Source organism: Nannospalax galili, unplaced genomic scaffold (assembly GCF_000622305.1).
Source record: "Nannospalax galili isolate Female #2095 unplaced genomic scaffold, S.galili_v1.0 scaffold945, whole genome shotgun sequence".
NCBI classification, from domain to species: domain Eukaryota; kingdom Metazoa; phylum Chordata; class Mammalia; order Rodentia; family Spalacidae; genus Nannospalax; species Nannospalax galili.
Genome location: NW_008352650.1, coordinates 936,225 through 959,360, shown reverse-complemented (window position 1 = coordinate 959,360; position 23,136 = coordinate 936,225). Strand labels below are relative to the sequence as shown.

Here is a 23,136-nt window from a genome sequence, read left to right as displayed (position 1 = left end):
ACAGATGGGAGAGCATCCAAAGGCCACTTGCATCAGGCCTTTGGACTAGGTGAGGCCTCACCAAGGCGGCCCTGTATCAGTGTCACCCCTGACCCCTTCTCAGTAGCTCTGTGCTCTTTATGCCGCACCTACACATGGGACCACAGGGTCACCTGGCTCCCCACTTCCTTCTGGGACAGGACTACACTGGCTGGGAGGAACTCTGACCTGGGCAACACTCACAGGAAAGACGTGGCCAGAGGTCAGGTATCACAGGGATCTGCTGGGGGCAGTTAGATAGAGACAGCTTGGTAACAGGCAACCAGGGGACGGGGAGTCGGCAAAACCCACCCCACCAGGGTCTCAAGAAAAGGCCTGTCAGCCCTTGGCTCAGGTGCACAGACCTGCCTGGGGTACTCCCTGAAGCTAGAGCTGGGAGGGCCAACACCCCCACCATCATCCTACAAACCCACCACATCTTCAGAAATTGATCTGAGGTATCACCCAGAGAGCCACGTCCTGGGCAATCCCAGGATTTCTCCCTGCCCAGCCCAACTCTGTCCCACAGAGCCCACAGAGGGGTTTCACACCCACTATCCTGGGGGGTCTTTGCTCAAAGCAAGACAAGTCTGCCAACCGCTGAGACAGCTCAGAAGCAGGTAGTGTTCCCTGAGTACCAGCCCTGGTCACCAGCTATGACTCAGGACCCTCAGACAGGGCCAGGTATGGACACATCAAACCAGAGGTCCTCCCTGGTCAGACTGCATAATCCCACCCCACCCCCACTCAGAGCTGGGAAAATGGAAGATGCCTTCCTGTGTGCACCCTCCAGTACAGTACCTGGAGCATAGTAGGTTTTCAACAAACAGTACTCATGAGCCTCTGCGCCCAGCCACACTGCTGTGCCATCAGCTCACATATATGGGCCTGGGAAAGCCTGTGGCTAGAATTCCAGGGCCGCCTCTCTTCCTGGCACCCTCCCCACCCAGAGAGCTCGGAACTGCTGCTAACTGGTCCAAATGTGGCTTTTAAAATATATATCTTTCTTTGCGATTAAAAAAAATTCATTTAATTAAAAATGTTGACATTGTGCCTGGACACCCCGCCAGAGAAAGTGGCTATAAATTAAACATTAAATCTTTAATGGTCCATAAAGATATCTCCATTTCTGCGTATGTATATACTGGGTATAAATAGATAAAGAGAGGGCTCTTTCCATGGGGGTGGGAGAACACCGACTTTCTGGATCATCCTGTTAAGTGAGTATAATTAAAAGTTAAATTAATCTACATCCTCACGATGTTGTGTCTGGGTGGGAGGCTGAGGGACAGGGAAAGCTGGCCTCTTCTGGATTTGCCCTTTCATGAGATAGTGTAGGTATGCTGGGCAGGAGCAGACCTGTCGTCTCCCACTGAGGTATAGAACACTGGCCACCAAGTTCTACTGTGGTTGGGGTAAAAGCAATTCTGAAAGAATCCTGCCAAGGCTCAACTGTCCCTGCCCTTTGCTCCCTGCCCAGGCAGCACCCCTAGGGAGGATCAGGGTGCCACCAGAATTTCCAGAAGGCTCAGGGCCAGCTTAGACCAGGGAAGGGAAAAGGTCCACATACTCAGGTGACCAGGGACCAAGGAGCCTGATTGGAAAGAGCAGGACTGGGGGGAGTTGATGTGCTCCAGCTGCACTCACTGTGACGGAGGTGAGGTGCAAGCCTCATTCTCCCAGAACAAGAAGACTTGGAAAGGAGGGAGAGACAAGGGTGAAGGACAGAGGCAGAACTGTATGGCTCCTGACCAGTCCCCTTAGAGGGCTGTGTCAGGTTCCTCCCGCTCTAACAAACACGTGGTGGCTTACAACGACGTATATATGTCATCTCACAGCTTTGGAAGTCAGAGAAATAATGGGTCCCACCAGACTTTAATTGGGGCCTCGGCAAAGCTGTTTCTCTCTACAAACCCTAGGGGATAATTACTTCCTGGTCCTTCCAACTTCTAGAAGCCCGTGGCTTTGGGCTTCGTTCATCTTCCATCTTCAAAGCCAGTGGTGGCTGATCAAGTCTTTCTCACACCCTAAGATAACATTCTCACCTGCCCCTCCCCCCACACGTCTGTGGCCCTGTGATCACATGGGCCCATGGGGCAACCCAGGCTGGTCTCCCTGTTTTAAGGTCAGCTTCTCAGCAGCCCTCATTCCATCTACATTTAACCCCCTTGACACTGACACTAACATGGTCACAGCTTCCAGGATTAGGACATGATGATGGGGCATTCATCCCCAGAATACAGGGGCTGCCCTTTCTAACTCCCTAGGAGAGTTACTCCAGTCACTTCCCCCTTCCAAGTACATGTAAACTTGGGGTGCCTCTTGAATCCATTGGGACCAGGGCAACTGAGTGACAATTTTGCTGCAGGTGCCTGAGAAGAAAGGATGAGGCAGATTCCGAGGCTGAGCGTAGACCCCCTAACTGGGAGCGGGGCCTGTCTAACAGCAGAGAGTCCCACAGGCTGGAGGATGGTGTTTGAAAGAAGAAGGCCGAGTGGTCCCACATGGGATTAGAACCAGCGTGGAGGGTTCTGGCAGAACCAATACCAGTCATCCAGGAGCTGGGTCAAACGTCCTGTGCCCTGGAGGCCCTGAGAACGGGAATTTCTGGAAGTACAGGTGGGGAGACACTCCACGTGGACGGCTATAGAGGGGTGAGCTTGCTTCCGTTGAAGCTGGGAGGTTGACGTGGGGTTTCTTTGCTCCTTCTGGTATGAATTGAGTTCACAGAGTGTGCTAGCCCCACTGAAGGACAGTCGTTGTGCTTCATCCCCTCCCCCACCACAGGAGGAGGTGTTCTAGTTTGGTTGTTTTTCTGTTTTTGTGATAAAATACTGACCAAAAGTAACTTAGAGGTGGGGGGCAGTTATTAGACTTACACATCCCCGTCACAGTCCTCATTGAAGAAAGCTGGGGCAGACACTAAAGACGTGACCACAGAGGAGCGCTGCTTCCCGGCCTGCTGCTTCCCACGGCTCGCTTGGCTTGCTTATACAGCAGGCCCACTTGCCCAGGGATGGCACTGCCCACAGTGGGCTTGGCTTCCTACCTTAGCAATCAAGAGACTGCCCCACAGACATGGCCAGAGGGCAGTCTGATCTGGATAGTCCTTCAGTTCGGCTTCCCTATTCTGTGGTGACTCTAGTTTGTGTCAAACTAACCAGCGGTGCTCGGTGTGGTGGCGCACACTTTTAATCCCGGCACTCGGGAAGTAGAGGCAAGTGGATCTTTGTGAGATCAAGGCCAACTTGATCTACATAGTGAGTTCCAGGTCAGCTGGGGCTACAGGGAGACCCTGTCTCAAAAAAAAAAAAAATAAATAAAAGTAAAAAACTAAGTAGCACAGGGGTACTTGACAGGCAACCCTGTGTCACCCATCAGTCTTTTAAGAGCCGTGAGGAGGGCAGGAACCTTTGCGATGGGAACTGAGGCAGCCACTCCAAAAATTCCCTGTTGTCCACCTAGCAGGTGTGTATGACCCGGCCATTCTGTGCCGGGTGCTTCTGGGGACAAGATGTGAGCAGAAGGTTTGGGTCAAAGCTCCCAAAGCCTGGAGCTGAGGGAAAGGAAGACTTGGATCCAGGGATGAAACAGTCAACAGAGTGCTATGATGCAGCTTGATATCGGGTCCCTGCACTCATGGGGACACCCCAGGGAGGTGATGCTGTCAAGGTCAGGGGAAGGACAGGCTGGCCCCAGAGGCACCCTGAAGGGCAAGATGATAGAATCAGGGTTGACTGATGGGTGACAGAACGAGGGATCGGGTGCTCCCTAGTGACCTCCTCATCTGGCTGGAGGTGGATCCATGGGCTGGCAGAACAGTCATAGGGATAAACTCAAGGTTCCAGAAGATTGGCCGGAGCTATGACTTTGGCCATGTTGGGAAGGAGACACCCAGGTTAAGAGAGGTGGACCAGAACTGAAGAGCTGGTATAGCTGTGGGCTCAGGCTCACAACCAAGAGAGGTGGGCTGGGGAATAGGCCTGGTCCTCAGGATCCCAACTGGGATTGCCAAGTCAAACATCATGGGTGTTTTGTGGGGTTGAGACCAGAGCACTGAAGAATCTCAAGGGAGAGAGCCGTGGGAATGAAAAAGGGGCCCCGGACAGGGCCCTCAGATGCTCACTAGAGAAGGGGCTGTGGAGGGCTGTGGTGGGAACAGCTGGAGCGGCTGGATGAAGGTGCGTGTGCCTGGGCCAGCCCAGGAGAAAGGGCTGCACCTGGGTACAGTACAACCACCAGGCTCAGGTTCCACCGAGAGACCAAGGATGAGGGCACTCCCAGGCCACCGGATCATTCATTGATCGAGAGTGTGTTGGGTTAAAGGGCAGAGGAAGGAAAATCTGGAACATGATGAAGCACAGTCAGGAAGCCAGCAGACATTCTCGTAGGACTGAGACTAGATCCCTGAAGGCTGCTGAGCCAGGAACGGAGGAGGATGCCCTGCAGGGCCTGCGAACTAGGATCAGGACCAGGGACAGGACAACACTCCAGCGAGAGAAAGGGAGGCTGATGAGCACAGAAGGAGCTAAGGAAGGAGGATGGATAGAAGCTTAGAAACAATGTGCTGGTATGGGGACTAACTAGGGGAGGGAGTGAGCGTGCTCAGAGGCTGAGTTTGGGGTGCTGGCGTTATGGAGGGATTTCAGGAGGGGCCAGCACTGGTCCTCACAACCCCATTGGTCATCGACTTCCCGGGGCTGGTTTTGTTAACTTGCAGGTGGCTGGGAGTTGGTTGACTCCGCTCCTCTTAGGAGCCTCATGGTTTCTGGGTTTGGGGTTACCTAGATCTGAGCCCTGTCAGTGATGGATGGAACATAAGCACAGAGCTGGTTGTCCAGGGCATGTGTCTCCATGGAGAACTGGGCCAGGGACTCTGGCTAAGGAGGCTAAGCTTGTGTTGGGCACCCACAAAAGCACCCATGAGGCAGCGACCATCTAAAGGAGGAACCTTTCCTGGGGTGCGTCTGCTGCCATTTTTTTCAACACTTAGGACATATTGAACCCACCCCAACACATTTATTCAGTGAAGCAAATACCTAGCCGGTATTGAGCAGACACAGAAGCCGATCAGCCCACAGGTACAATGCCACCCACACCCCGAGATCCGCTTACCTAACTGTCCTCATTAGGGACTCCAAGAGAACAACCCAAAAGGTTATTTCTGTTATTATTATTTGAAGTCCTGACCATTAGCCCCAGGGCCTCAGGACTGTAAGCGTAAACACATTCACAATTTATCATGTTTCCTGTCTCAGCAAAGACTTGTGCTCAAACAGAAGCGGGGAAGACAGCGGCTATCTGTTATTAAATAAACGGAACTGTCAATCCAGGCACCGTCTGCAAATTAGCTGCTTGTCGATGTGGGTTAGTCGTAGGCGAGCACTGGGGATGTGGATTTGATAATAATAATGAAAAAAATCTATGTTTGCGTCTTCTAATGCCTTTTTCAGTAGAAGACCCAAAAACTAGTGAGCAGAGACATGTTAACCCCCAAAGCTTAATAGTCCTTTGGTTTGGTTCTGGCAGTGGCTCTAAGCTATACTAAGTGCTAACTCGTTCTCTGCCCCCAGGGACGGTCTCTGTGTCACCCCTTAAAACTGATTCTGTCTTACAGGAACCACAATCCTGAGGCGCACAACCAACAAGTTCGATGGGGAGGCGCCACTTGAACGGGCTTTTTAAAATGCATGTGTGTGTGCACGTGATCATGTGTCTGCATGTGCAGATATATGGGTGGGTACTTATGCACCTGTGTGTGTGCGCGCACGCGCGCGGGCTTGTGAAGGCTAGAGGTCAGCCTCGGGGGTCATTCTTAGAAATGTCGTCTGCCTGCTTTGGCCTGGAGCTCATCAATTAGGCAAAGCTGGTAAATCAGCGAGCCCCAGGGTGCCTCCTGTCTCTCTACCTAAGTACTGGGATTACATGTGTACCCCTCCATGCTCAGCATTTCTATGTGTGTGGGGATCAAACTCAGATCTTCATGTTTATGAGGCAAGCACTTTATTGACCAAATTACTCCCCAAACAAGGGCAGGTGGGTTTTATAAGTACCTGGGTTTTGTGCTGATTGTACATGATAAGATGCACAGACTGTCACGTGAAAGGGATTTGAGAGGCCTGGTAGAGCACCAGGGTCACACAGGGAGGTACCAGGCTAGGTCAGGAAGCAGGTGAAACGGGGAACACAGGCAAGAGTCTACCTTGTGGACTGGTGAGGCACAGCAAGCTGGATTGGCTAGTTGGGATGTTTTCAGTAGATTCTTGGCTTCATTGGTCATCTCTAGGTGTCTAGCATCTGGCCCTGGCACAATTGATTGGGTCAGGTGGGCAGAGGCCTGGAGGATTGGAGCCCATACAGTGTCTGGCCTCTGGATAGAGGTTTACTCACAACAAGCGACTCTCAGGCCATCTGTTAGGAGTCTCTGGGAATGCGCTAGCTCTGGAAGGGCGACCCTCCAGGGGCAGCCAGGCTCAGATGTCAAAGCAAAGTAACAAGAAAATCAAAGGCAGATGGCACCACAGGGCTGGAGCCCAGTGGCCAGGACTCACTGACCAGAGGGACATGGTTAGCAGCAGATCCAGACTTTGCTCGAAGCTCAGTAACTCCACATGCCTCAGTCTGCAGCCCAAGCACGAACAGTGGCTTGGAGATCTGAGTACATGGTGGCTGCAGGCGGCCCAGCGGCAGAAACCATGCTCCCGTCCCCAGGCTTTGCCACCGTTCCAGAGACGGATTTGCAAGGTGGGTGGTTTAGGGGTCTCTGGAGTCCTGTGTCAGCGGCAGGGAAAGGCAGTGCGTGCACTTCTGATCTGAGGCCTCACTTGAGCAGCTCTGCCTACATGGGCAGAAAGACCCTATAAGCAGCTTCCTCTACAAGATGGGCAGTGGCCACATGGCCCCTGTCTGCCCGTGGTCCTTCCAGAAAGGAAGCCGTGGAGCTGGGACCTCTGCTTAAAGGCAATACTGGCTTGCTTTGCAGGTCACCAACATGACACCCTCCAGCCTCTGTCCCTGTAATGGTCAATTTGATTGTCAACTTGGCAGGATCCAGAATAGCCTAGGAGATAACCCTCTGGGTATATCTGTGAGGGAGTTCCTAGATTGGCGTAAGGGAGCTGGAAAGACCCAACCTGAACATGGGTGACATCGTCACATGCCCTGGGATTCCTGAGTGAATGAAAAGGGATAGGGAGCTGAGCATTCATCTCTCTCTGCTTCCTGACTGTGGATCAGCATGTGATCGGCTGCCTGACATCTTGCCACCATGCCTTGCCCACCATGACGGACTGCACCCTCAAACTTTGAAGAAATAAACCCTTCCTTCCTTAAGTCCTTTTAAAGTATGTTGTCACAGCAATAAGAAAAGTAAATGATATAACCCCCAAACAGAGGGAGGCCTGAGGACAGAAGTCACTTCCCCTGTGCCTAGAACCTGCAGCTCACTGACGGAGCTCTCCGGGATTTGGAGAAGACCTCCCACAGTGCAAAGTGTCCCAAAGTGACCACGAAGGACCCCTCACAGGTAGATGCCCACCAGTTGCTCTTAGTTCTGTTGGAAAGATCAGCTCCCAGTAAGACTAGCTAAGGCAAGGGGTGTAGTTGCATTCAGGTGGGTAGAGGGGCACCGCAGTGCAAATGAATCCCACTGAGCCCTCCAACCCCAACGCCCACCTTCCCCAGGCCAGGGACCCGGCTTACCATGAAGAGCTGCCAGGGCCAAGAGGTGAGGAAACTTCCTCTGGGCTGTTCCACTCTGGGAAGCCCTCTCTCCTCCCCTGCCATAGGACCAACTGACACAATGTTCCTCAAACTACAGTTTAGGGAATAAAGATATTTATTTGGGCTTGCCAACAGAGCACATGATGTCAGGGAGGAGTTACTTATGAAAATATAGACACCTGTGGTCTTCCCCCCGCCCCCCCGCCCACATCTCAGCTGAGCCTTCCAGATCTGTGACCACCACCCTGCTGGCCCAAGACGGCAAAGCAGCCTCTTCCTCTCTCGCTTTCCAGGTGTCTCCCCTTAGTCCCACCCCCTCATGCAGTTAAGGCTGATTGATTGGGTGGGAGGGGTGACTGTCTCCTTTCCTTCTTTTGGAGACTCTTAGGGTTCAAACAGTTTGAAGCAAAGAGGTGAGAAGCTAGAAAAGGCATCTATCCATTTGCTTGCCATTCAGAGGACATGCCTATCCAACACCCTTCTTCCCAAAGTCCCAGGGTCACTGAAAGCCCACCCTGGCCACCTTGTTTGGTGAGACCCTTCACCAAGGCAAGACTATGGGAGGGCACTTGCCCCACTCTACTCTCCCCCGTGGCCAGGCTTCCACCTCCACTGTGCCAGTGAGCAAACCAAGGCACTTAGAGGCCAGACTGCTTAACTGCATGGTCCCCACCTGATAGCGGGCAGGCCTGGCGCAGGCGTCCATGGCCTCTGGGCACAGCTTTCTAAGCAACCAGTCCCATTATAGACTTTATCACATGGGTTCATCGATTGAGACAGATTTCTGGACATCTTAAAGGAGTGAACAGGTCGGCTCTGGAGGTGTTTGCTCAGGAAATGAGATTTTGCCCATCTCTCAAAGGAGAAAGGCCACGTCTAAATTATTAATAGCAAAACACGTTCGTCTAAGAAGCCCATGTGCCCTGATGGTATGTGTGCCACAAGATGCTGTCTGCCCTGAGATGTGTTTTATTGTTATTTATTTATTATTTTGCAGTGCTGAGAATTCAACCTAGGACCTCACACATGCTAAGTAAGCATTCTACCACTGAGCTGTATCCCCAGCCCTGAGTAGGAATTCAGCCCCACCCAGCTCCTTATCTGTGTGCTCTGCCCCCACAGCAGGACCAACAAATGTGCCTGAGCAGTACCAACCCCAAGGCAAGGGTTGAGCAGGTTTGGGTTTCCAAGGAGCCTGGAGGGATGCCAGCTGGGTCTTGAAGGCCTGTGGCAGAGAGACCTAGTCCTACTGTCCTGGCTGATCCCCCATGCTGAGGAGCAGAAAATTTTTAAAGAAATGAAAGGGATGTGAGCCAAGGTCTTCCACCACACCCCCCCCCACAAGTAAAGACTGGACGGTCGCCCAGATGTGTCCGGCATTGACTTATGCTCTAGCTGAGTGTCGGGGAGAACATGGCGTGCAGGGCCCAGCTCCGTGGGGGGCGGGGCTCAGATGGCCACCATGTCCCTCTATCTGCATTAAACAGCTTCCTCAGCATAATCAGATGCCAGTGAGAGAAAAGGGCCAAAAGCCCTGCAGGGCAGACGGACGTGCTCAGTGGTGCAGCGTGAGCTTCCTGAGGCGCCTGCCTGTGCCTGGACCACGCGGTGGCAGGGCTGCTACCTCTCTCTGGCTGACCCTGCACGGCCTTTCGCCCATGCCGCCATCTTTCTGTGTGTACTTGGCATCCGCTCTCATGTCCCCACAGAATAAGTGAAAGCTTGTCGTGAAGGGCCAGACGATTGGGAAGAGAGGGCTGTAAAATAAGGCTTTGGGGCAGCAAGTCTGAGACACTAGCCTCCTTTCTGAACTTGCTAGTCACAAAAGCAAAATGGGAAATTGGGCCAATTATCAATCTTGTCTTAAAAAGTGGCTGAGGGGATGAAGAGACGATGCAGAGGTTTAGAGCACTGGCTTCTCTTGCAGAAGACCCAGCTTCGAGTCCCAGCACCAGCATGGTAGCTAACAACCATCCATAACTCCAGTTCCAGGGGATCCAACACCCTCTTCTGTCTTCCACAGTCACTGCATGACACAGGTGCACTTACATGCATGTAGGCAATACATTCATACACATCAAATAAAACATGCAGACAATAAACTCATACACATCAAATAAAAATAAATAATTTAAAAATTTTTAAGTGACTGAGAATCCAAACGGTCATAAAACAGATGAATGGATGTGCAAAATGAATTGTATTACAAGGGAAGACTATTTGGCCATCAAAAGGGAAAAAAAAATCACCCCTGAACGACGCTTGCTGCATCATGATGAATCATGATGACATTATAGGTAATGACAGAGGTCAGACGCCGAAGGACGAGCCCCATATGATCCTAGTTATAGGGATGCATTGATTACTTTTCTCACTGTGACAAAATGCCTGAGAGAGGCCCCTTAAAGAACACCGTGACCGGGGAGTATGCATCTGGGCTTCTCACACTCTGGCAAGTCAGGACGCAGAGCTAGAATGGGAAGCAGGGCCAGACTATAACCCTCAAGACCTGGCCCTAGTGGCCTATGTCCACTAGTGAGACCCTCCATCCCCAAGGTTCCACAACCACCCAAAACAGTTCCACCAGTGGGGGACCAAGAGTTCAAACACATGAGCCTGTGAGGGACATTTCATGTTCAAACCATCCCAGGGAGGGTCCTACAGTTATCAAATTCAGGGACAGAAAGTAAAGTGGGGGAGATGATGTGCGCTCAATCCCGTGAACCCACTGGTGGAAGGAGAGAATGGGCTTCCACCAGCTGTCCTCTGGCCGACACATGCGCACCATGTACCCCATCCCGTTACAAAAATAACCAAGTGTGAAAAAAAGGGAAGAAAATTCAGTGAAAATTGGGAGTCAGCATTTAATGTGGAGTCAGTTTAGGGCCATGGAAAAGTCGTAGAGATGGGTAACAAAGTACTTCATACATTCAAAGACGGTTAAGGAGCCGGAGAGGTGGCTCAGTGGTCAGGCACACGCTGCCCTTGCAGAGGACCCACCATGTTCTGTTTCCAGCCTTCACATTGGGCGGCTCACAACTGCCCATAACTCCAGCTCCAGGGGATCTGGTGTCCTCTTCTGGCCTGTGTTGACTCTGCAGGCAGGTGGTGCACATAACCACACACACACACACACACACACACACACACACACACAATTAAAAATAAAACAAATCTTTAAAAAATATATAAGTAGGCCTGGACATGGTCACACACACCCTTAATCTCAGCACTCAGAAGGCAGAGGCAGGTGGATCTCTGTGATGGAGGCCAGTGTGGTCTACATAAGAGTTCCAGGCCACCTGAGGCCACACACACACACACACACACACACACACACACACACGCACGCACACAGTGGTTAAGATGGTAAATGTTTTCTGCATTATACCACAATGAGAAAAAAATCCACAAGATATTCAAGAGAGTGATTTTCTTGGTTTTCCTGGGGCCTGTGTGTCATTTCTCAGGGTGGGGCTGGGTATGGCTAAGATGGTACCCAGTCTCAGCTCCATGGAAACAGCTCATGTCCAGGGATGGGGGTGGGGGATGTCACACTGGTTCCCAAGATTACATAAAAGTGAACAGCTCTGGGGTTGATCAGGGATAATGTCACGTCATGGGAAACTGTGATGGAGGAGGACAGAGTCCCTGCAGCCTGGGGTCCGGGCCCAGCAAGGCCAGGATGAGGGGGTGCAGGTGGATTTCATCACCCCCTGCTGCAGCACCCCCTGGGGGAACTGCCCTGAGGTCTGTGGGACAGGCTGGTGGATGACTGTCCTGGGCTGCCAAGACAAATGAGCAGAAACCACGTGGTCTAGAAAGTAAAAATGCTTTCTCTCCCCATTCAGAGGCTGGGAAGCAAGGCAGATTCTGGAACTGTGGCTGGGCAGGGCCAGCTGTGTTTGTAAGCTCTGGGGAGAACCCTATTAGACTCTGCTAGCTTATGAGTGGTGTTGTGCTCCCTATCTCTCCTCAGCTTATAGACACGTCACTCCAACCTCAGACACCGGTCCTGAGAGTGGGCCCCACCCCAACTCGGTATGACCCCCGCTTAACCGGTTACCTCTGCAAAGACCTTATTTCCATAGATGGCTGCAGTCTTAAGTCTGGGTGGGCACGAGTGTTGGGGAGACACCCTTCCACACAGCATGAGTGGGTGTGTGTCGCAGCCACATACAGAAGGCCAAGATGTGTAGACTTGTTGAAACAGTGCTGGGCCCTGGGTGCTGGGAGCTGCTCAGCTGGTACTTCTCCAGGGAGGTGCTGGCCCCCTCCAGGCCTCTGTGCTTCTGAGCCTCCAGGAACTTCCTCCTCCACAGCAGGGTCACTTGTCCTCCCGGCTGCTCTCTCTTTGGGAGTGCTGGGCTTTCTGGCTTTGGCTCACCATCAGAGCATTACCTCTTGGGCCTCAGTTTCCACTTGGTGGGCTTGGGGGCAGGAGATGGTTCAGAGTAGTATCCAAAGCCCAGCTTAGAAACTGTAAGCTTTCTTGAGCTGTGGGCTGGGCTGCTGTTGCTAAAATTCCTTGGGGCAGGGTGTAAACAACACCCACCCCCTCCTCCCTGGGTCCCAACAACAAACGGAGATAGGATTCCACCACAATGCACTCTGGGAAACCAGTGAGTTTCTTGGACTTCCTTACAGAGCAGTGGGTGAGGGTTTCCTTACAGGAGTGTGGGTGCTCCCCACTTAAGGCCACCCCAGAAAGTCTTCACCCACGCACAAATGGAGACGTCCCCCTGGCCACAAAAATGATGAGACAGCCTGCCCTAACTTCCCCAGCCTATATACTCTAGGCCCTCCCCTGGTCACTTGCAAATCAACGGGTTAGGAGGTGTGGCTATGAAAAGTCAACAGGCCCAGCTGTGGTGGGTGATCTTAGCCAAGTGGGCACAGCTGAACTCAGGAGGACCTTTCAGAGGACAGTCCTATACAACAGCCACCCAACTGCCACTGGGGTCAGTGAGCTCCCTTCATTACACAAGTTTGTGCTCCCAAAAGTAAAGATGACTTTTCCCCCAGTCTTGCCTACCTGGGGGTACAAGGTGCCAGCTGACTTCCTCCCACCAATGGATGGAACCTCACATCCAGCAGGAGCAGCTGACAGTTTGGCTCCCCGGGATCTGACAGTAGCCACTGGTAAGGACACAAGCCTTGCAGAGAGGCCAAGCCAGCAGAAGAGCAGCCTGTCTGCAGATGCTTAGCATGGAAAGAGCCCAGAGAATTGTAAACAGAAAGAGACTGTAGGCTAATGTTGGTTGCTGAGGCCACTCACATCCTAGGCTAGGAGCTGGTCAGAGCCAGCAACGATCAGCTCGAGCCAGGGTCTGTTCCAAGACTGGGTGGGCCTGCTCTCTGCACACAGCTGATATTTCAGGCTCCATCCTGATGAGCCCCACACAGAGCAGAAGAGCCCAGAGAGAGCCAGTGGGCAAGAGGTCTGATCTGAAGCCAAGCTCCGACTCTCACTGGCTGTGGGACTTGGAGTAAGTCGCCTCACCTCTCTGAGCCTCAGATTTGTCGAGTAGAAACTTCTAGCACCTACCCACAGTGATGTCATCAGTGGCTTAACCCCAGTAGGGCACAGTCCCCAGCATGCAGCCAGTGCTGCTGTGAGTACTGCTCCTACAGGGCCTGCAGTGGTGTCCATCCCGGCCCCATTCAAGCAGGACTTAAGGCCTGAGAACCTCAAGGAACCTTGAGATGGAATTAGCGGCAGTGGGTTGCTGAACCTGCCCAGGGTTCCAAGCACAAAGTCTTCTCATTCTTTCCCCACTGCCCCAGGAAGCCCAGTCAGGGCTGTCTTCCCACAGACCTATATGCAGAGGTATACTCAGAGCTCAAAGCCATTCCAATGACCTCTGGTGCCCAGAACCTGCTAGAAGTGTCAGTCCCCCTGGAAGTGGCCCAGAGCCATAAGGGAGGGGTCTCCTCTCCCCTTCCCTTCTGTCCCGCGCCCCTCTTCTCTCCTCCCCCTCCCTCCCCTCACCTGTCCCTCCCCTCCCCCCTCCTGCTCACTACAGGTGAATTTCTTCTTAGAAGCAAAACAGCCTTAAATCGATACGGCTCCCCCATCATGATCACTACCATCAGAAGTCATGTTTAAGCCACCCCCAGTTAATTTTTTGTTTATAAAATTGTGCCCTTCACCTCCAGATCCCCTCAGGGAGCCAGCAGAAATGGATCGCTTAATAAAATCAAAGCACCACACAAGAAGGGTTTGTAAGCATCTTCTGTACCCTCCAGGCAGCTGCTCTCCTAAGAGGGCTCAGGAGCAGGGAGGGGCCTACTGAGCAGACCCCTCTCCCAGCAAGCCCCTGATAGTGGAGGCAGAGGCTCCTAGGACCCGTCCTGGTAGGAGGGTCTCCCTGCCATTTGCAGGAACTTGCACAATGCCACATAAGTCTGTTCTGCCTGTTAGGTCCCAGCACTGCAGCATTGTTAGGGAGCTTCAGAACCCTGAAGCAACCAGTACGGAATGCCGGGCAAGTGTGCCTGTGGACCGAGTGTCAGTGACCCCTCCAGTTTGCACGCGGGAGCCCTAACTTGTCAAAAACTGAAGACATAGTCTTTCCCCAGGCCTTCCCAGTCTCACCGTCGATCCACCAAGTGGACACCCAGCTGAGGAGGGAAGGAGGGCATTCAGGCCATGGAAGGTGAAGAGAGCCTGCAAGTGGGAGTCGTCTGGGTTGTGATGTACAGAGATGCCTTTTCTGGGAGGTCGTGTTGAGTGATCACACTGAAAATGGGTTTAGCTAATAGAGATGTGTTCTTTTGTCGTAAGGGTCACGCAAGCAGGTCCGAGCTTAATTTCTAAAGAGCAAAATGCTTGGTGGGTACAAGAGAGCGCGGATGAAAGGTTCTCGGGGAAGGGGGCTCTGTCTTCTGGGTGGCATTAGATAAAGAGGACAGGGGAGGTCTCCACAAGACCTGCCAGGCAAGGCTCTGGGACCCACCCTGGAGGGATGTGGGTAGACGAAGCTGGGGACTAGGTGGAGGTGGGAAGGGGAAGGATGAGAAAGGTCTAAGGATGAACGAATCTCCCTGTTCAGAGCTCACCAGGAACACATGTGCTTCTTCTGAGGAGAACTGGTCCCACTTTTTAAAAAAGATTTATTTTATGTATATAACTGTTTTGCTTGTATGTATGTATGTGCACCATGTATGTACAGTGCCTGAGGAGGCCAGAAGAGGGTGTTGGACCCCTGGGACTGGAGTTATAGATGGTTGTGGATGCTGGGAACTGAACCCAGATCTTCTGCAAAAGCAGCGGTGCTCCTCACTTCTGAGCCCTCTATCCAGCACCCCAATACTACTTTTTAACACAAATGTCTGGTTCTGGCTAGGGAGGCAAACACTCACCTGCTGGTCCGTACATTCTTAGTCACTCAGCAAACACCCACTTATGCCAGGCTTTGGGGAAACCAGGACCTCTGAGATAGGTCCTCTTCCCATTGGGTCATTCTCAGTCCAGACCAGAAAGCAGATAAGAGGCCAGAGAGTAGTCAGGAGCTCATTCCTAACCGAGGCAGCGCCCACCGATCTGGGTGCCTCCTGCCCGGTCTGTAGCCCCCAGGCTTACATGGAGGCATGAATAGAAAGTGTATTCTGCCAGGTGTGGTGGCACACTGGCAGAGTGTGTAGATGACAACCTGCTAACTCACTCTGTTAGGACTTCATGGACAGTGTGTCCACAGCTGCCCTTGGAGAGTCAGTGATCAACCTGATGATCTTCCTGGATCTGATCCAGAGACAAAAATGACCATAAATGATGATCCCAGGAGTGGCTGAAAGATGGGTTCACCAACAGTACACCTGAGTACCCTCCAAACTGTGACCCTCCAGTGTGCACATAGGACATCATCAGTGAGGTGGCACATGATTAAACCCCAGGCCACTTTTCCTCGAATGAGCAGGTGGGACAGGCATGGATATGGTGACAGAGTAGAGGAAGGAGGGTTGGAAGATGGGAGATGCTGGGGGGAGGGCGGAGGAAGGGACCAGCATGAGTCTGTCCCAACCACACACAGCAGGGCCCCGTCCAGGGTGGTCTCTCCTCGCCTGGCTCACACAGGACAGGCTCCATTTCACATAGCCTGGCCTCCAGAGAGACTCAGGAAAGAGCTCTGTGATCCTGGACACATATGACAGAATGGAGGACAAGCGGACCTTAGGACCTAGGAAAATGGACCAAGTGTCATATCTGGTGGACATTTTCGACTCACCAGCCTCGAATTTCCCCTTTAATCCCACTGCCTTCCAAGTACAGACGGTGGAGATGGGTTCCAGCCACCGAGCCTTCTGTCGTGGCTGGGGCTGCCTGCCAAATGTTTGCCTTTGACCAAGGAAGAACCATGAGACATGTTCGTGAGAACTTGGGAGACATGAGGAGTGCTTGGAACAGGACGGCAGGGGCTGGGAAGGTGGGGGTATGGGTCACTCTACCATGCTCATCTGTACCAATGTTGTGCAGACTTGGCATCTGAGAACCAGAGGGTGCCCAGTGCTTGGAGTAGTTCTGAGGGGTCAGGCATAAGCCTGGGGGAACACTGACTACAGGAAAGGGGTATGGCGATCATCTAAGTAGAGGAAAGGCAGAGACAAGAAAGGCCTGCGTCCCGAGCCCTCCCACCAGTCCTGTCCTGCTACCCAGCCCCAGCAGGGCAGTGGGTCTTTTCCTTCCGGAAGACGTGGCTGCCGATCCATGTCCCTGGCCGTGTTTGCTCTGCAGGGCTGGCTGGAATAGAACCAAATCACACTGAGGCGGGAAGTCCTTTTATGAAGGGAAACGAAGAAGTCAGTCAGCATTGGGGCTATCCCCCAAGCCAACAGGAGGCAACCCTTGGTCTATCCATCTCCTTTTGAAATAGCTCACTGGGCGGCATATTCTGTCCCAACGGCCCCACTCAGTCACTTTATAAGCTACATGTGGAAATGCCATCTAACCTGGATGACCCTCCCCGTGCCTAGTTCTGGTTTGAGTTCAGCTGCCCTTTGGCCCACAGCCCTCCCCACTGTGTCTGCTGGGGGGGGTGGACCTATGACACACCAAAATGCTACCACAGAGATTCCCACAGACTCCAGTGGTGATCCAGCCAAGCCATGTGTGGGTCAACGTCCGATTTCATTCTTGCTTCTTCCCACCTGTGAGAGGCTACAGTGCGGGGCCCTGACTCAGGGGGATGGTCATTGGCACGATGACAGAGGGGTTGGGACTGGAACAACGGCCAGTTTGGACCTTGGCCTTTTCAACTGAAAAGTATGGATGGGAGGAGAGGGCCTTCCCCCACATGACTGTGGTGAGGGCTGCTGGAGGCTGTAAAAAATGAATGGCCACCTAACCTGCTCACTCTTTATGACGATGTGGAGAGAGATTATGACTGTGATTTTTCTAGAGCTGAAGAAAAACACTCAGTCCAAATACTTTCCAGCCCCAGAGCGCTTAGTTCATCTTGTTTTTCTAGGTTTAAAATCTCACATTTGGGGGCTGGAGAGATGGCTCAGAGGTTAAGAATAACTGCTGATCTGCTAGAGAACCCAAGTTCAGTTCCCAGCACCCATGTCAGGCAGCTCACAACTGCCTGTAAGGCCCAGATCCAAGGGATCTGACACCTCTGACCTCTGCAGGCTCCTGCACACATAAACACATACCACCCCATACGTGTAATTTAAAAAAGTAAAATAACATAGATATGAATGTGGCAATATTTGCTGCCTGTCCTAGTTTCTCCATTGCTGTGACAAAACACTCTGACCAGTACCAACTTGGGGAGGAAAGGGTTTATTTATCTTACATCTCCCAGGTCACAGTTCATCAGGGAGCCCAAGGTAGGAACTCAGGGCAGGAACCTGGAGGCAGGAGCAGGAGCACAGGCCATGGAGGAATGCTGCTTACTGGCTCGCTCCTCTGACCCCTGCTCAGCCTGCTTTCTTATACAACACAGGCCCACCTGCCCAGGGGTGGCACCACCCATAGTGGGATGGGCCGTCCTACATCACTCAACAATCAAGAAAATACCCCACAGACATGGCGACAGGCCAGTCCAATGGAGGCAATTCCCCAACTGAGGCTTCCTCAACCCAGGTGAGTCAAGTTGACACTAAAGCTTTCCAGCACAGTGCCTTTCCTTTAATGGGTATTAAAATGAATTTGCATAAGATAATTCCACAAAGGACACAGTGGCCTCATCCCCCCGTGACCACTGCCGACCAGGTGCTGAGTGGTAGAGGAAACCCGGGTCGGGATTGAACATTCCACTATACTGGTTGGAATTTGTGGCACCCTCAGGATTGCTTAGGGTTGGAGGGCCAAGAAAAGGGAAAACAGAAGTAGCCTCCCAGCGTCACAGGGGAATCGTCCACGAAGACAGTGTGATGGTCCTAGGTTCTGTTCCCCTCCGTCGCTGTGTGTTAAATGACGTCTTCCACCCAGAGCTTGAGAAGCAGCGGGAGCCAGCTCACCTGGCAGGCTCCCTCCTCCCAGGAGAACGTGTCCCCCGCCGCCTCCCCCTGAGCCAGCAGTGCCCCAGCTTTGAGATGCACAAGGTCCAAGCTGATTGCAATTCTTTCTGCTTTTTTTTTTCTCTTTTCTCAGAGAGCCCAGAACGCCTCGGGGAAAATTGGCTGAATAAAAGGTATAAAGACTTTCTCTTTTCTTGCTGAATGGTTTTTGACAGATATGAGCATGTTGAACATCTTGGGAGCTGCTGGTGTGAACACCAGGAGTTGCTGGGGTTCCCCCTCGCTGTGGGGGGAGGGAGGTTATAGGCATGGCAAGGAAGATTTGGTGTCTCCTCTCTCATTCTCCCGGCGGATGTGTTCAAATTGTGCTCAGGAAGGAGGCACGGGGCAGAGGATCCCAAAAGGGCTGGACAATGTCTGGGGAGTTTGTTCTCAGAAGCATCGATTCCTTCCTGCCCCTCTCCACCCTTCCTTCCCGGCATCTCTTTTGGCACTTGCCCGCCTCCCCATCACTCAGTACATGGCCACCGGTCCCCTGGGCAGCAAGGTCTTAGGATTCAAGGGCAGCCCCAAGCTTGTTCAGAGTGGCCCAACTTCCCTCTCTGGCCTGGTCTCTTGGAAGTAGGTGCTATGGAAACCAGCTCAGTTCTTCCCTCACTGGAATGCTGGTCGCTGCTGATGGACACCAGTTGCTCAAACAGGTGCTCCTCCCGGCCCACTCTCACCAGCTCCCCTTCTTTGTGGATTCAGTTGAGTTTTACTTTGGACAGCCGTGATCCAGAGAACACAGATTTTTTGTGATCAAAATTAGAAAGTGACTTTGTGGAATCTCTGCAGCCCTGGGGTGGAACCTGAGGTAGGCTCCTGGGTCTAAGGCAGGGTCTCACTCGTGCAACTGTCACAAAATACCTGACACTGGGTAATCACCTCTTGCTACTGTAACCATGGTAATTAGATTTCCACATAACTTTTGTTGAATGGACGTTCGAGCTCAGCAGATGGCATGTACCAAGGGCCTCGAAATGTCTTCTGAACATCAGTAAAGGAGTGGATCCGTCGGTCTGGGGAGCTTCACGTGTCCCTGGGCAAACGTGGTGATACCGTTTGTGTTATGTTTGTCCCAAGCTACCCCTGGAAGTCAGCTTGACCACATGACAGGGAGGTCCCACATGGAAGCCAGTCCTCAAAGGGCCACACAGCCTGTCTGTGAAGCAGATGACTTGGGCTCTCCTCACTGGCTTCCTGTCAGTATGGATATAGGGAGATGGAGCTCAGGGAGCCTTCTTCGTGTGACCGTGGGCTTCTTCTGGTGGGCACTACATGGCAGACCCCACCGAGTGGCCACCCCATGTCTGTGAGTGGCAGTCATAGTCCTCCATGAGAGGAGGCAAGCTGAAACTGTCCTCTTTCCCATGAGGAGCTCCACCAGCCTCTGCCTCCCGAGTGCACCAGCGTACCTGGCTTGTGTTTCCTAGAGTTTGTGTGAGCAGACTGGTGTCTCATGAAGTCATCCACCCAGGTGCACATGCCATAGCATATGTGTGGAGGTCAGAGGACAACTTGCAGAAGTCAGTTCTTACCTTCCACTATGTGGGCTCCAGAGATCAAACTCGGGTCATCAGCCTTGCTCAGCAAGCACTTTTACCAAGGTAGCTAGAATGAAACGCCTAGGTGGGAGCTGACTCTGTCTAGTGAGCGTGCACTGAGGTTCACTACCCCGGTGTGAGGGTGGCAGCTCTTCTCCACCCTCACATACCCGTCTTTATTCCTTTCGGTCATTCCATAAGGGACACTGTGGGAGTGTGTGTTTCCCTAGTAACTGCTGATGCTGAGGAGCTGAAGGGAGACCCTTGGTCTCCGATGAAGCTTCAGCTATTCAAGCCTTGCCTATTTGATGGAGCTGCTTGCTGTCTTGCTGAGTTTGGGGAGATGGTCACATAGCCTGGATGCAAGCCCCTTATCACACAGAGCTTTGCAAGTGTGTGTGCGTGTGTGTGTGTGTGTGTGTGTGTGTGTGTGTGTGTGTGTGTGTGTGTGACAACTCATATGCAGGGTTCAAGGACAACTTGTGGAAATCAGTTCTGTCCTTACACCATGTGAGTCCTGGGGATTGAACTCAGGTCATCAGGCTTAGTGGCAAGAGCCTTTACCCGCTGAGCCATCTCATTAGCCCAAGTGTCCTTTGGAAGCAGATTTTTTAAATTATGATGAAAGCATAACCGATGGAAATAAAACAAGGTGAGAGACTGCTGAGAAAAGCAGAGATATGAACACGGACGTCAAGAATGCTTGTTTACTGCAGCGTAGTCATGCATGCCTTTAATCCCAGCACTTGGTAGGCACAATCAGGCAGATCTCAGTGAGTTCCAGGCCAGTTTGTTCTACATAGATCTACATAGGGATTCCAAGGCCAGCTTGGAATGCAGGGACACTCTGTCTCAAAAAGACCAAAAAAAAATATAAATAAATAAATAAATAAATAAATAAATAAATAAATAAATAATGATGAAATCCAATTTATCATTCTGTTCTCCACAGATCATATGCTTGATATTATATCTAAGGAATCTCAGCCTGACCCAGCTAACAGACGTTTTTCTCTCCAAGCTCTCTCTCAGCCACTTTAGTTTCAGGCTTTATGCTTAATCTATGACTCAGCTTGAGCTTGTATTTGTGTGTGGCATGAGGTGTGGACTGGAGCTCGTCTTTCTGCTTATGGGTTGCAATGGTTTCATGATTACTTATTAAAAGATTACTCTTTCTCCGCTGAATTGCCCTTGCAGCGTTGTCCAAAACCACCTGTCATGTTCTCTCTCAGCCACTTTAGTTTCAGGCTTTATGCTTAATCTATGACTCAGCTTGAGCTTGTATTTGTGTGTGGCATGAGGTGTGGACTGGAGCTCGTCTTTCTGCTTATGGGTTGCAATGGTTTCATGATTACTTATTAAAAGATTACTCTTTCTCCGCTGAATTGCCCTTGCAGCGTTGTCCAAAACCACCTGTCATGTTTATGCAATTCTCTCTCTCTCTCTCTCTCTCTCTCTCTCTCTCTCTCTCTCTCTCCAAGCCAGTGCCATCACACCACCACAGTTACTGTAGCTTGATAGGAAGCCCTGAGAGTCCTTCGTTTTCTTATTCTTTGCTTTTTCAAAGTTGTATTGGCACCAAGCCTGGAGGAGCAGGGCTGTGACCTCAGCGCTCTGGAGGCTGAGGCAGGAGGTGACAAGTTCAAGTACAGCCTGGGCTTTATAGTGAGTCCCTGTCTCAACAAACAAACCAATCAAGTTATGGAGATAATTATATTAAGTGAATTAAGCCACTCTGAAAAACAACATCCTATGTTTTCCTCTCATTTGTGGACCTGAGATTTTTGCATAGATACGTTAAATCGTATATGTACAAGTGACACGGAAGCAAAAGTAGGGACTGGCAAGATGGATCTGCAAGTAAAGGTGTTTGCCGCCAATCCTGGCGACTGGAGCTCAATCCTCAGGACCCCCATGTTGGAGGAATTAGCTTCCACAAGTTGTTCTTTGACCTCCACATGGGCACATGCACACACACGCACACACACACACACACACACACACACACACACAGTAAATGGAATTTTAAAAAATTTGAGACAAAGCCTCTCTATGTAGTCTGGAACTTGCTATGTAGACCCAGCTGGCTCCAAACTCTCAGAGATCTGCCTGCTTCTGCCTCCCAAGTGCTGTGATTTAAAGGCTTGTGCCACCACACCCAGCAGTGAGATAATAATAAAGTAATGGAACTGGAGAGATGGTGCAGCAATTAAGAGCACTGGCTGCTCTTGCAGTGGGCCTGGGTTCGGTTCCCAGCACCCACATGGCAGCTCACAACCATCTGTAACTCCAACCCCAGAAGTTCCAGCACCCTCTTCTGGCCCCCGTGGGTACTGCAATGTGCACTTACATGCTGGCAAAATACTCATACACGTAAAATAAAAATAAGTCCTCTTTAAAAGAAACTGAAACTGTAGGGGAACAGGTAGCACTAACGGTAGAAGAAAAGGAGAGCAGGGTATGGGGGAAACATACTCAAAGAACATTCTATACTTGCATGGAAATGGCCTTATATGAGCCTTATAACAATTTTTAAGTTGTATTGACTATTCTAGACACCTTAGATTTCCATCTGAATTTTAGAACCAGTAAATGTGACTTCATTAGGATTTCAAGCAGGCTGGTCTTGCATCGCCAGATCACTGATACCCAACACAGACCAGTCCTCTGTCTCACGTACAAGGTCTGTCTCCACACTGAGGACGTCTTTAATCTCTCAGCACTGTGCAATCTCTTGCTTGTCTTCCGACAAATTTATTCCTACACATTTTGTGTTTTGACACTATTTTACATGGCATTTTCCTTTCAGTTTCCGATTGTTTCCAGTGCACAGAGATCAAATTAACTGGGTTTCACGTATTGATCTTGCATCCTGCAGCCTCATGTCCCAAGTTCCATCACTAGTTTGCATACTCTTTGTAGATTCTGGCCAGCTTTCTGTACAGAGTGCCCTGTTGTCTCTCAGTCACGACAATGTTCCTTTCTCCTTTCCAATCTGGATGGGTGTCCTTTATTTTCTTCGGGCCTCATCTCACTGGCTATAGCCAGCACAGCACTAAATACCGAGCGGTGAGTGCCGACACCCTTGCGTGGTTCCAGATCTTAAAGCTTCATGTATGGTATCAATGCAATTTCTTTTTGTGGGCTCCTTTCCAACTTCCCACCTAGTGCTAATTTGCTGAGGCTTACTATTATTATTATTATTATTATTACAATTATGTATCTATTTTTTTTGCTTATCATGTTCCATGACAGGTAGGTAGAGATCAGAGGACAACTTTTCTTCTCCCACTTGGGTCCCAGTGACTAAACTCAAGTTGTCAGGCTTGGTGGCCGGTACCTTTAC

The 23,136-nt window shown here is 51.3% G+C and overlaps 1 protein-coding gene across 6 annotated transcripts in view; it reads left to right on the top strand.

Moving 5' to 3' along the window:
• The window catches only part of Rbfox3 (RNA binding fox-1 homolog 3), a 448,346-nt gene that overhangs the window by 301,407 nt on the left and 123,803 nt on the right, over nucleotides 1-23,136 (top strand). For 4 of the 6 annotated variants that reach the window (XM_017802339.2, XM_008849666.3, XM_008849669.3 and 1 more), the window contains one exon: nucleotides 18,338-18,377. The exons of the other annotated variants lie outside the window; for them this stretch is intronic. The gene's annotated coding sequence lies outside the window, so the exon portion shown is untranslated. The remainder of the gene's footprint in view (nucleotides 1-18,337; nucleotides 18,378-23,136) is intronic. 6 annotated transcript variants of the gene reach the window in all.